The sequence below is a fragment of the Haliotis asinina genome, chromosome 11 (assembly GCF_037392515.1).
Source record: "Haliotis asinina isolate JCU_RB_2024 chromosome 11, JCU_Hal_asi_v2, whole genome shotgun sequence".
Lineage (NCBI taxonomy): Eukaryota > Metazoa > Mollusca > Gastropoda > Lepetellida > Haliotidae > Haliotis > Haliotis asinina.
In genome coordinates, this window is record NC_090290.1 from 12,214,141 (window position 1) to 12,226,265 (window position 12,125).

Consider the following 12,125-nt stretch of genomic DNA (forward strand, 5'->3'; position numbering starts at 1 on the left):
TATCTCCATCGAAGTATAAAGGTTAGAAAACTGCAAAATCATACATTATACGAGTGAGTGAGTGAGTGAGTTTAGTCACTGGGTGGGATCGTAATAGAATTGAATGCATCGTAAATAATATCACATTCGTAATGCACATGGTCTCTTATTTATTGCATAGTGTATATATATACACCTGGAAATTAATCAAGCAACACCCCAATTTTTTCTATTGGAGCAACTTTGAAGTGTTCTGACAATCAAAATATGCCGGGTTGATATAGTTTGACACTTTTTTATTCAACAGACGATCTCTGACAAACAACTTAAAGGGAAAAAGTATCAAGACTTTGCTTTATTGCAACGAAATCCAAATTCTTAAAACTGTCTTAAATTCATGAAAAAATGGACACAATTTACTATTCATCCACAGACGTTGTTGTCAGGTGTATTAACACAAATGTCACATGGAAAGAAAGAACAGTCATCTGAGAGTCTGCACACCGACTTTCATCAATATCTAGTGTGTCCTCCCTGCGCACGCACCACCGATTCCAGACGCCTCCTCATTCCTTGGATGAGTCTCCGGATCTGATTCTGGGGGATCCTGTTCCACTCCTCATGCAGGGCAGCCGTCAATTCGTTGAGATTATGGACTGGTGGGTCTCTCTGCCTCACACGACGGCCAATAAAGTCCCACAAATGTTCAATGGGGTTGAGGTCAGGGCTCATGGCAGGCCATGGAATTCTGTCAATTGCATTTTGCCGCAAAAAATCATTTACAGCATGCGCCCTGTGAGGTCTAGCATTGTCGTCCATAAATATGGGTCTCGTTGCCAGAGGATGGTTCTCAAAATGAGGTACCACAGCCCTGTCAAGAACCTCCTGTTGGTAACGAACACCGTTAAGGTTGCCACGGATGGTAATGATATCCAACTTGCAGTTCATGGAAATGCACCCCCATACCATAACGGAACCTCCCCCAAAGGCCACAGTCTCCTGGATGTTCCGTGGAGCCATTGCTGTGTTCCTCTGCCTCCAGACCCGAGTACGACCGTCCACCATGTGCAGCAAGAACCGGCTCTCATCTGAGAAATGGACCTTCCTCCAAGAGGCAATGTTCCAGTGCAAACGGTCATTACACCAGGCCAGTCGGGCTGCCTTATGGGCTGGAGACAGTCTGGGTCGCTTGATTGGCCTCCTTGCCCGGTATCCTGCAGCTTTCAGACGATTCCGAACAGTCCTGTTCGAGATGGGTCTCCCTGGAAGCCACTCCTGTCTCAACCGAGAGCTCGAGTCGAAGGACCTGCGCCGTACAAGTCTCAGTAAAGCTCTGTCCTCCCGGACTGTGGTCTTCCTGGGTCTTCCTGGTCTAGGCAGGTCTTTAACTTCATTAGTGGCCCGGTATTTTTTCAAAAGTTTTGAAATTATGGAATGATGTCGTCCGATTTGAGTCCCGATTTGTCTTAGAGACATACCAGCATTCCTCATGCCGATTATTTGCCAACGAGTGGCCTCTGATAATTTCCTACGTGCCATGACATTGAAATGAATGAAAAACCGAATGCAATCGACAACCTGCGCTTGTAAACACCCCAGGGAAAAAGTGCATTTTTCGAAAGTTGAGGTTAAAGCAATGCACGTGCGCTGTGCAAGCTTCACGCGCGTCATATCAACCCATGAAAAGCTCATGCTGTATGTCAATACATCAAAATTGAATAATCAATCATCAAAATTACTTCGTTAAACTTTGTTAAGTTTTTATGTGTCTTTGAATTTGGTGTTGCTTAATTAATTTCCATATGTATATTTTGTGACTGTTGAATTTTGTAATGAAAGGAGGGTATAGACTTTGTCTGGTCGGGGATTCAAATAGAAATCTTTCTTCATGTTCTCTTTTCTGATATTTGTATACGATGGATAAACAAGCAAGACCTCCTGATAAGCACAATATTTACAAAATCGTTTTTCCCGGGGTATCCCTAAATGTCTACCTAGTTCTATTAGAAGATCATGGGAGTTACATCTGAAGCAAGCTAGAGATGTTCGGAAATTCTTAACATGTCTAGAAGATATTTTGTGTAAGAATGAATGATTTAAATCAGGAGTAATGGATAAACTTATTGAGTAAACATAAACATGCATGGATATAAATCATAGATACGAATCGTGTTTAATGATTACGTCGCTTTTTAGCAATATTCCAGCAATACCATGAGAGGGGACACAAGAAATGAACTTCACATATTGCACCCATGTGGGGAATCGAACCCGGGTCTTCAGGGCGCTTTAACCACTAGGTTACCGCATCGTGCCTATAATAAATGAAAAAGCTTTCCTCGTGTTATAAAGACTGTTTAGCCACAGGGCTGTGGTATTATAATCAGGAGATGGGAAGAGTTTCTGTTTAACATCTCCCTTGGAGATATATACTTACAGTTGTGATTATCACACATCAGGATACACAAACCGTCCCACACAATTCTCCTGGGTCAATATGTTAAACAACCAACCCATTACCTCTCCCTACTGACAAGACAAGATCGTTTTATCAAACGCCGTTTGAATTTTAAACACTTTGAGTGTAAAATATCACCCTCAATTTCGAAACAGTAGTGTAAATCTACATTTATAGACTTCACTCAACATAATAAACTATTGCGTCCTCATAGATCACTTCTCCTTAGAACTCGAGGAAACCACAATAGTTTGCAAAGCAGCCGGATACACGAGTGAGTGAGTGAGTGAGTGTGGTTTTGCGCCGTATGTAGCCATATATTCCAGCAATATCATGGCAGAGGACACAAGGAATGGGCTTCACACATTTTAACCATGTGGAGAATCGAACCCAGGCCTTCGACTTGACGAGCGAACGCTTTAACCAGTAGGCTACTCCACCGTCCCCAACTGAATACATGGAATATATGAAAGAATAGGTAAGTGATAAATATTCTGTTTAATCCATCATATTTTGAATAGGTAAAGGAGATATATAATCATGACGGAAGGTGAATCAAATCCTGTCGGGGCTGTCTACCAGTATTTCTATCTGCATGTCTCATCGCATTCATAGTTTCCCATTCACTTTCAATAGCCACTTCGTATTTAAAAAAATGGTTCCAATGAGAAGGTCGATAAAGACAATCTGGGATTACAGGGTAAATTGCCGGCGAATTATCCTATTGCAATCCCCAATCACAAGAGGTAAGAAATGTTCAGTGTTGAGAAACATCTTCATCTTAAGTCAATCTTCCATCTGTCTGAGGCAGTGAAAAACGATAAGCCGCCCCCGCTTCTTCTAATTAGTATTCATGCGTCGTTGTCCATATGGATGGGGTCGAGCTCGTCTCAGGCTCAGATTGTAATATCCGACACAAACAAGGAGCTCGCTTCTTCCTGAGCACTGTTGTTCTTCAGATTAGGACCGCTGTCTGTGAAATTTGGTGGATTGGGTTAGCGTTACTTGACTGTAACAGGTATTCGACAGATGCGTTCTGGCAGCTTCATTCTGCTGAAGAAGGCTGACAAGACATCATTGCATTCAGGCATGGGTTAACCGGGGTCGTGTTGGTCGAGGTACTTCATTACTATTAATTTCGCAGAAATCTGTTATTACTGGATACAACTAAACTCTATTAATGTGGAAACTATTCGTCCGGACACTTTGGTTTCCAATACACGAGAATAAGTCGTTGTTCATCTATGGTCGTGTTGGTGGAGACGTGAATGGGTTTCAGACATATAACGTATGTATGGAATGGATACCGGGTCTCGGGAGTGATGAACGAACCACGACATACTTTACCGCCATACTTTTCCTGTAGTTACGGCGCTACATAGTGTCACTCCTACATCTACACGAGTAGAGAAGTAGGAGATATCCCATGTTCAGGGATATCATATAGGCTTCACTCATTGAACCTGTGTAGGGAGTTGAACCCGGGTCGCCAGTGTGACAAGCGAACGACCTTACCACTGGACTTGAGATGCTATTGGGATGCTACTCTGTGACTCAGTGAACCCCTGTCAAATGGTATTTTCTCCAAGATATTCCGTTGTGCACATGTATTGTTTCTGTTACGCCAAAATGGACTTCTGCCATCAGGCATGAACAAAAGCAATCGTGTAACTTGGGGCCCTGCTCCATGACCACCATTTTCAGTGATATTCACCTTGACACACAGCGACTCGCGCTGATGTGTGCTCCCCATGGTCTGGCCCTCATCGCCTGTCGTGTTTAGACGATTTCGGATCGTTCTGTTGGCCAAATGACGATATGGAAGCCATTTTGTTTTTAACAGGCTGTCACATGTGATCAACCTGGACCTTGAGGGCCCTTAAGGTCACCATTCGTTGCTGATTACTTCCGGTCCACTCTGTTGATAGTCGATGACGGACAACTAAGGTCTCTAGCATTAGCCCTCGGAAACATGTCTGTACTCTGCATACAAATAACGTGCCATTTTTGAGGAGTTGTCAGGAGACATCATATTTGCCCATCAACAACGAAATCAGCTGATGTTCCAAGTCATCGAGCTAAAAAAATAGTTTAGTAATATTTGCATAATTATGGGCACTCGGATTGCACATGAAGCTCTACTTTGGTGATCGCATGTGCATTTTTCCATGTGTACATATTAACTGCTTTTGTACATGAATGATTGCAAATTTGAACATTCAGCATAATTGATTCGCAAAGGTCATAAATCTATGATAAGAATTCGTAATCCTGCAGTGTCCATGGAAAGGGGTCTGACGCGTTGAGTACCACTCGATTCGTTTTATTGTTTCCCTCTTTTTCAATTTGCACTTTAAAATATATTTTCGGAAAGTACTTATTGCAATTCATGCATTTAAAACAAAAGAGCTAACAAACAAAGCTAACAAAGAGACAATATGTCCCATAGAACGAAACATTCGGACGCACTGTGACAATGTTTACAAAACACTGGATATAGAAAACCCGTGAAGACCCGGGTCTCAACAACCCATGTTTGTCGAAAGAGGATCGGGTGGTCAGACTTGTCATCATGTCCAGGTTACGTGGATCGAGGCTCAAGCTGTCGATCATTTGATTATATGGTCGCGATTCGATTATTTACAAACCGCCGCCATCTAGTTGAAATATTGCTGAGTGCGGCGTAAAACAAAACAAAATAAAACAGCGAGACCCCGCATTCCGCCAAGACGCGATTTGTAGAAGGGCCAAATTAACCCTTCCGCTAGGTAAAAGACCATCGCTTGAGAAAGTCGGTAACGTGATATGTATTTTCTGCCTCGCGACGATCACGGGTTTAAGTATCAGTGGAGAATTCCACTGATTCGCTCTCCTGTACGGCTTCAACCCCGACAAGGGTTTGCTAGGCTTCCTCTTTTGTCTACTAGGAGAACTGAATCCTCCAATTATCTCCACCAAGCATGTGTTAAGTGGGCCGATGGCAACAACAACGCTCATGTCGTTGCTGGAAGGGGATTAACCCTTGTATTTGTTCACAGTAATTTGGACGCTGGTTACAAAAGACCAGTCAGTAATTTTTGTTAAAGAAATGAGAATAATTTAAACCAAGAGAGGTAGTAATTTCCAAATTTTTAATTAGTGAGTGAGTGTAATTCTATCCTGCTTTCATCGGTATATCAGAAAAAGGAGTAAAGTTGAGATGGGCATTAGTTCGGCAATGTTTATTTAATATAAACATATTTATATAACTTCGGAAAATTTGTTCGGTGGGGTAGCCTTGTGGTTAAAGCGTTCGCTCGTCTCACAGAAGACCCGGGTTCGATTTCCCACATAGTACAATGTGTGAAGCCCATTTGTGGTGTACCCCGCCGAGTTAGCTGGTTGGTTGGTTGTCGTCGCAATATCCCAACCACGTGGACGCGGACTGTAAATAATCGAGCCTGCACCAGACAATCTAGTGATCAACAACATGAACATCGATCTACGCAACAGTGATACGATGATCTGCGTCAACCAATCGAGACTGTGTAATCCGGATCTTCATGGGTTCTCAATATTGTTGGAGTAGTGTTGAAAACGGCGTAGAACACAGCTCACTCACTCACTCACTCCAAACAGCACGAAACGCCAGATACCTGACAGGTTTCCCATTAAGGTTTTTGAGAAACCTTCCCAAAATGTCAGGCGCATTTTGTTCAATTCCGATTAAAAACCAAATTTGGTCTCCAATAAATAATGTCCATCTGGGATATGTTCCCGCTGTATTAATTCATTGCAGCATGGAAATATCAAGGAGGTTTCCTGAAAACCGAAGCTTGACTCGTTTATGCTGTTAAAGAACCATCCATGTTCTTGCAGAACGAAGTCACCTCACTTATACAATTTGAAGAAGCAACCATAAAATTAAGTGCATCCGTGGATGTCGCACTGTACAGCCAAATTCAGCAAATAGGGAACGCAAATTAACCAATTCACTGAAGGCATAGAGGGCTTGACGCATGGGGCTTACGACATGGCAACCAACGAAACTGTCTAAACACTGAATATTTCTGGTGTCCCCCGCCGTAATGTTCCTGGAATATTGATAAAAGTTTCGTAGAACTAAATTCATTCACTCAATCCTGAGCATTTCTCGTGTTACCCAGCCGTTATATTGTGGAATATTTATAAAAACTGCGAAAAACTAAATTCACACTCCTACAAATTGGTATTGCATTGATTGTAGGATAATTCACTGACAATGTACCCTTAATCCAAGATTGTCTTCATCGTTTTTCTTTTTGGAACCTGTTTAAAGACGTGGTGGTTATGGAAAGTGAATGTGAGAATGTGAATGCAATGAGACAGAAAACTGCGAGAGAGAACAACCTCAAGATTGAATGCGACACTCGCAATCTGATACGTGGGTAGATCGTCACTCGGTAATTCACAGAGAGTCATCATATGATGACAGGATATGATTCGAAATAAGTCGACACTCTCCATCTGCTTCTCGTGTTGGGAATGATCAATCGAACCCGTGTCAAGAGCAGACGCTCGAACAACAGGGCTAACTCCATGTTTTAGTTGACACCAGTGATATGTTTATTGAGTCAAAAAAAAAGCAACGCTCCTTTCTATATGAGATGAGACTTTGCATGTCTCTCGTCAAACAGTGACCCTCCATGTTGTCCTTCAATCGATACAACGGGATCGGGTGGTCAGACTCGGGGAATTGGTTGACACATGTCATCGGTTCTCAATTGCTCCTCAGATCGATGCTCATGTTGTTGATCACTGGATTGTTTGGTCCAAACTCGATTATTTACAGACCGCCGCCATAAGGCAGGAATATTGCTGAGTGCGGCGTAAAACTAAACTCACTCACTCACTTCCATCGGTACCTCGAGACCGGCGTTTCTGGAGTGAGACAAACATTGTTTGTGGTTGTTTTATGGAGGCATGGTCATTTCTTGATGGTCTTCATCTGTCTTTACAATGATTTTTATACGAAGGTGGACATCTGCAGCCACAAGAGTTAAAGCCCTCCATTCTTCATTACATCTTTCGAAGTTACAGGATATATTCTGTTGGCATCCTTCCAGTACTCCCATGAACGAGCTTGAGAGTATGCACAAATGTCTCGTGCTGTTCCGATAGGCATGATGTCTTAAAGAACGAATAAACTCATTTTTTTGTTCTCTTTTTATCAGTGGGTATGAAAGACTTCTGGTTAGTCATAAACGGAACACCATTGTTTTAAATCACTTGTTGCTAAAAAGCCGTCTGCTGCTCTCTCGCCCGCAAACGAAACCAGAGACGGGTTACGTAATTCTGTCGCCAGTGCCCTGCAGTGACGTCATAGAAGGAACGAGTTTCAGTTAGTTGTACAGAAAATGTGTAGGAAGCTCGTCATTTTGCTGATTTCACAACGTCACCAAAGACATTCCGGATTGTTGTGCTGCCGTCAATTGCTCCTTGGGGTCGAGTGATGGTGTCACTAAGCACAGATTTCCACCGGACCCCGTAATTTGTGCTTAAATTGGTTGTTTGTGTGTGCGAAGCGAGCGTTGTGAAAGTCTGTGGTATATACTAAATCGGATGGTTCGCCCCCTACCACGCTTCAATTACTGAAAATAGTGCTCAAGTTTCATTGCTGACCATAAGGATATTGCATGAATATAACGCTTGCTTCCACGGAAGCGAGGTTGTGGTCGAAGTGACAATATTATCGTAAGTAATATTATATCGACCCCCATCTCGCTTCCACGAGTGAAATTGTTATGTTATAAGCAATGCCATGTAAAATACTAAATATGTCCATCAATAAAATACATATAGTACTACCAGTGAAAAATAATTTTTGATTTTGTAAATCGGTGAAAAAAAACTTAAATAACATTTATTCTCAGACAGGGCGCCGCCATTTTTGAAAATCATGACGTCACGGACTAAAGTCCATTTGAATTAATGAAATTATGGTTTGTTTTTATCAAGTTAGAAAATCAAAAATACTTTCTACTAGTAGTTAAATATGTGCTTGAATCATGACCAAAGGGAGTTTTCATGACAACATAACATAACATGTAACATGTAACATAACATAAGCGGGGTCGAAGTGAAAATGCTGCTTATACTACTTCACTTGCTAAATTTACTTGGTTTGTAAACGTTCACTCACCAGTATGTAGACACTTGTCAATATTCGTGTTTATATAAACAGTACCTTTTGACAAATTCCCATTTAAATCCACATAAAAGTGATTAATCAGTCAGCGTGTTATCGGTTAATTATTTGATCGATCCAGATACAAGAAATGCCAAATGGCGACCTAATCTGAATCTCGGGTAATCTGAGTGGGTACCACTAATTATACCCTTTATAAATTTATTAACTGAGCATCAAGTGGATGATGACAAATAACGTGTAGGTTTATACCACCTGACACGAATTACAGCCTAGCTACACCAAGTGATTTTGACAGAATCGTCTATGAAAACAAGGGTTGTAATTCGGAAATTAGGTAAAGCAGGAGACTAAATCATAACAGATTGTGAGAACATATAGCTTTCATTTTTCACAACAGCTGTCGCAATTTCAGGTTTGTACAAACCTGTAAACGAAATGGTTTACCTCCTGAAATGTAGATGAATTCGGCATAGACCCGCATATCTATACCTACTATTACGTCACGGAGACGCGCCGCTCTGATTGGTCGAAATTACGTTTGCGACTGAGAATTGTGCACTGTTGTCAAGAAGGTCGACTTAAGGTAATTAAAGATCGAAATGTGCAGTTTTAGTGAAGGGGTTTCATTTCTAACGATGTCAATGAGTGATTATGTATTTGCACCCCCTAGAGTACATATGATCTTTAATGCATGCTGATAAAACACTTAGGAAGTGAAGCAGCCCCAGACGAAGAAGATTATCTACGTTGACAGCAGCTGTTTGCTGCACACAACCGCATCTGTGAGACAGGACGGTCGTGCAGGCGTAAAGACAGATGCAGATAAAGATGTAGATACAGATGGGCAGCTCTGATGCAGGAGCTGGTGACTACAGGTGACACACACACTCCATGTTAGCTCAAGGCGTTGGCCGTAACAGTTTGTGTGTCTGGACTGTACCAGTGTTACCCCTGCCTGCATGTGTCTGTGGTGTTGCCCGTGTCTGCCGTGTGTCCGAGTGGCTTTGCCCGAGTGCATCTGGATGGTGTAACTCCTGTCTGCATGTGCATATGTAATGTTTTGTCTGCAGGTTTTTGTCCGTGTTAGATGTGTATCTGTATTGTTTTGTCTGCATGGTTTGGTCTGTTTCTGATGTGTATCTGTAATGTTTTGTCTGTTTCTGATGTGTATCTGTATTGGTTTGTCTGCATGGTTGGTTTTGTCCGTGTCTGATGTGTATCTGTATTATTTTGTCCATGTTTGTATGTGTCTGCATGGTATTGTCTGTGTCATCACGGCGTTATCTATGCCTGAAAGTGGGCCTGCATGGTGTTGACCGACACCGGTGTTCAACGTATTTGACTACAATGTATGTGGCGTTCTCCTTGTTTATAAGTGCACCTCTACTGTTTTCTGTTTGTGTCTGACACCATGTCTGCATGGTGTTAGTAGATCTGTAAGGATATAAGCAGGCACAAATCACTATTCCCCTTTATATTACCTGCGCCACCGGTCCGGTCACTTCATGGCGGTGTTGTGAGGTCAGTCAGATGTCCGAGACCTCTGGAAACTCGCTGCCTCAGATACTCTTGCCAATATATCACAGAATCCATTTAACGTCTGCATTGATAGCATTGTAATCATTGAATCTGCCCCGTCAGCTATTGCCGGAGTAGGTCAGTGGGTTAGCTGTAATTATATACCTTGTCTGTGACTTTACTTTAAGTCCCAAGGTCTACAGGAACAGAGGCAGTAGTAACCGTAATGTGGCTCTCATATCCAGGGATATTGCCTGCACACGGCGCCACGTTCAATTCTATCCCCGGTCATAGAACACTGTCGTACTTTAAGATACTTTTTCAACTCCCATGGGATCATATAACCATGCTGAATGGGCGCAATGAACTAAGCAGTCACATTGCCAGTACATCCTCACGGGTACCCATTTTGCAGCTTTGGGAACCAAGAAATGTGTCAGAAGACCACCTCCTAAGTGTTGTGGGTAGGTCATGTGTTCGGTGACCAGATCCTGGATGTAGTGGGTAGAGGATGTCACTGGAGACCACCTCAGTGTTGTCATGGGTATTGCATGTCTCCAGAGTGTAGTGGGTAAAGGATGTGTCCGGAGACTCCTGGGTGCAGTTGTTTGAGTGTGTGTCCAGAGACCACTTCATGAGTGCAGTGGTTATTTTGTGTGTCCGGAGACCACCTGCTGGGTGCAGTGGTTAGAGTGTGTGTCCGGAGACCACCTCCATGGTGTAAAGCAAACACTCTAACCACTAAGCTTCGTCACCGCCCCTCCAGATCTGAGATCCAATCTGTTATTATCTTCAGTTTTTCCTATAAACAAGAATCCCCTGAAATACATCAAACAAGGCGATGTGTAAAACATAACCACAATAAAACACCGTTAATTTCCACAACCACTGAAATGTTGCGTATCTAAATACTTTCAACATTTGTACATTAAATGAAATCGTATATTCACTGATTGAATTTATGAAAAATTTTCCTGATTCCATAAATGTTGTTTTTTCCCTCCGGTCCATACCTTCAGGAAATGTTTTTGAAACTGGAGTTATTCCTAAGAAGTTGGATATCACACAAGGTTTGATATTTTTCCCCCTTTCTTGTCTTTGTAAATTTAGGAGATAATGCAAGCTCAAAAGACAGTCTTGTTAGACATCACAGTTGTCCGTTATCTGATGCCATATCGTGGTAAGGCGTGATGGAAGAAGCGGTAATGCTTGTGAATGGTGACAGGCTGCATTAACTTAGGAATTAACACTCGATATGTCTCATTAAAACGGATACCATTTCTCTGGCTTCTTGGACACATTTTCCCGACGTTGCTTCTGTTATTAGATCTAGATGTCAATCACTTCAAAACAAAAAGCTATCGTGTTTACCAGTAACACATCAATGGGAAAGGGTCGAAAAGATGTTCATACGAAATTGAAATTTGTTAATGAAATGTTTAAAGCTTTAGATGTCTATTATTGAGTCGGCCATTGTGTTACGTCTTATGTTATATGTATTTAAGATATTTTGGTACAGTTTACTTTGTTGGTAGTTCTGGTACAATAAACTGTTCTCTCCGGGTCTCGGGAAATGCCCGATTGACAAAAAATACCACTTTGGTATCTTGTTTGCATACCATGGGTAGGTGATACCATATATATTGAACAATAAACTTTAACTGGCCTTAAGCCGATAGCGTAGACGGTCTTTGGGGAAATGTTGACGGGTACGTGTTTCTTTTTAAATTTCTTGTGTTTATTGATAAACTTTTCATTTCCATTGCTGATGAAATCCCTGGATTGACATCACGAGCATCGATCTTTGGTCATGGAATACCATCATTAGATCTCGATAGTAAAACAGGAACGCTGAGCCTCTCTGCTGATATTCACCTGCCATGTAGCACGTCGAGAGGATGTATTGCGCTAAATAAATGAATATGTTTTCAAGAAATTTATTAATGAAATATTTAAAGCTTTAGATGTCAAGAATACCTTTTGTGAGACTAGTACTGTAAA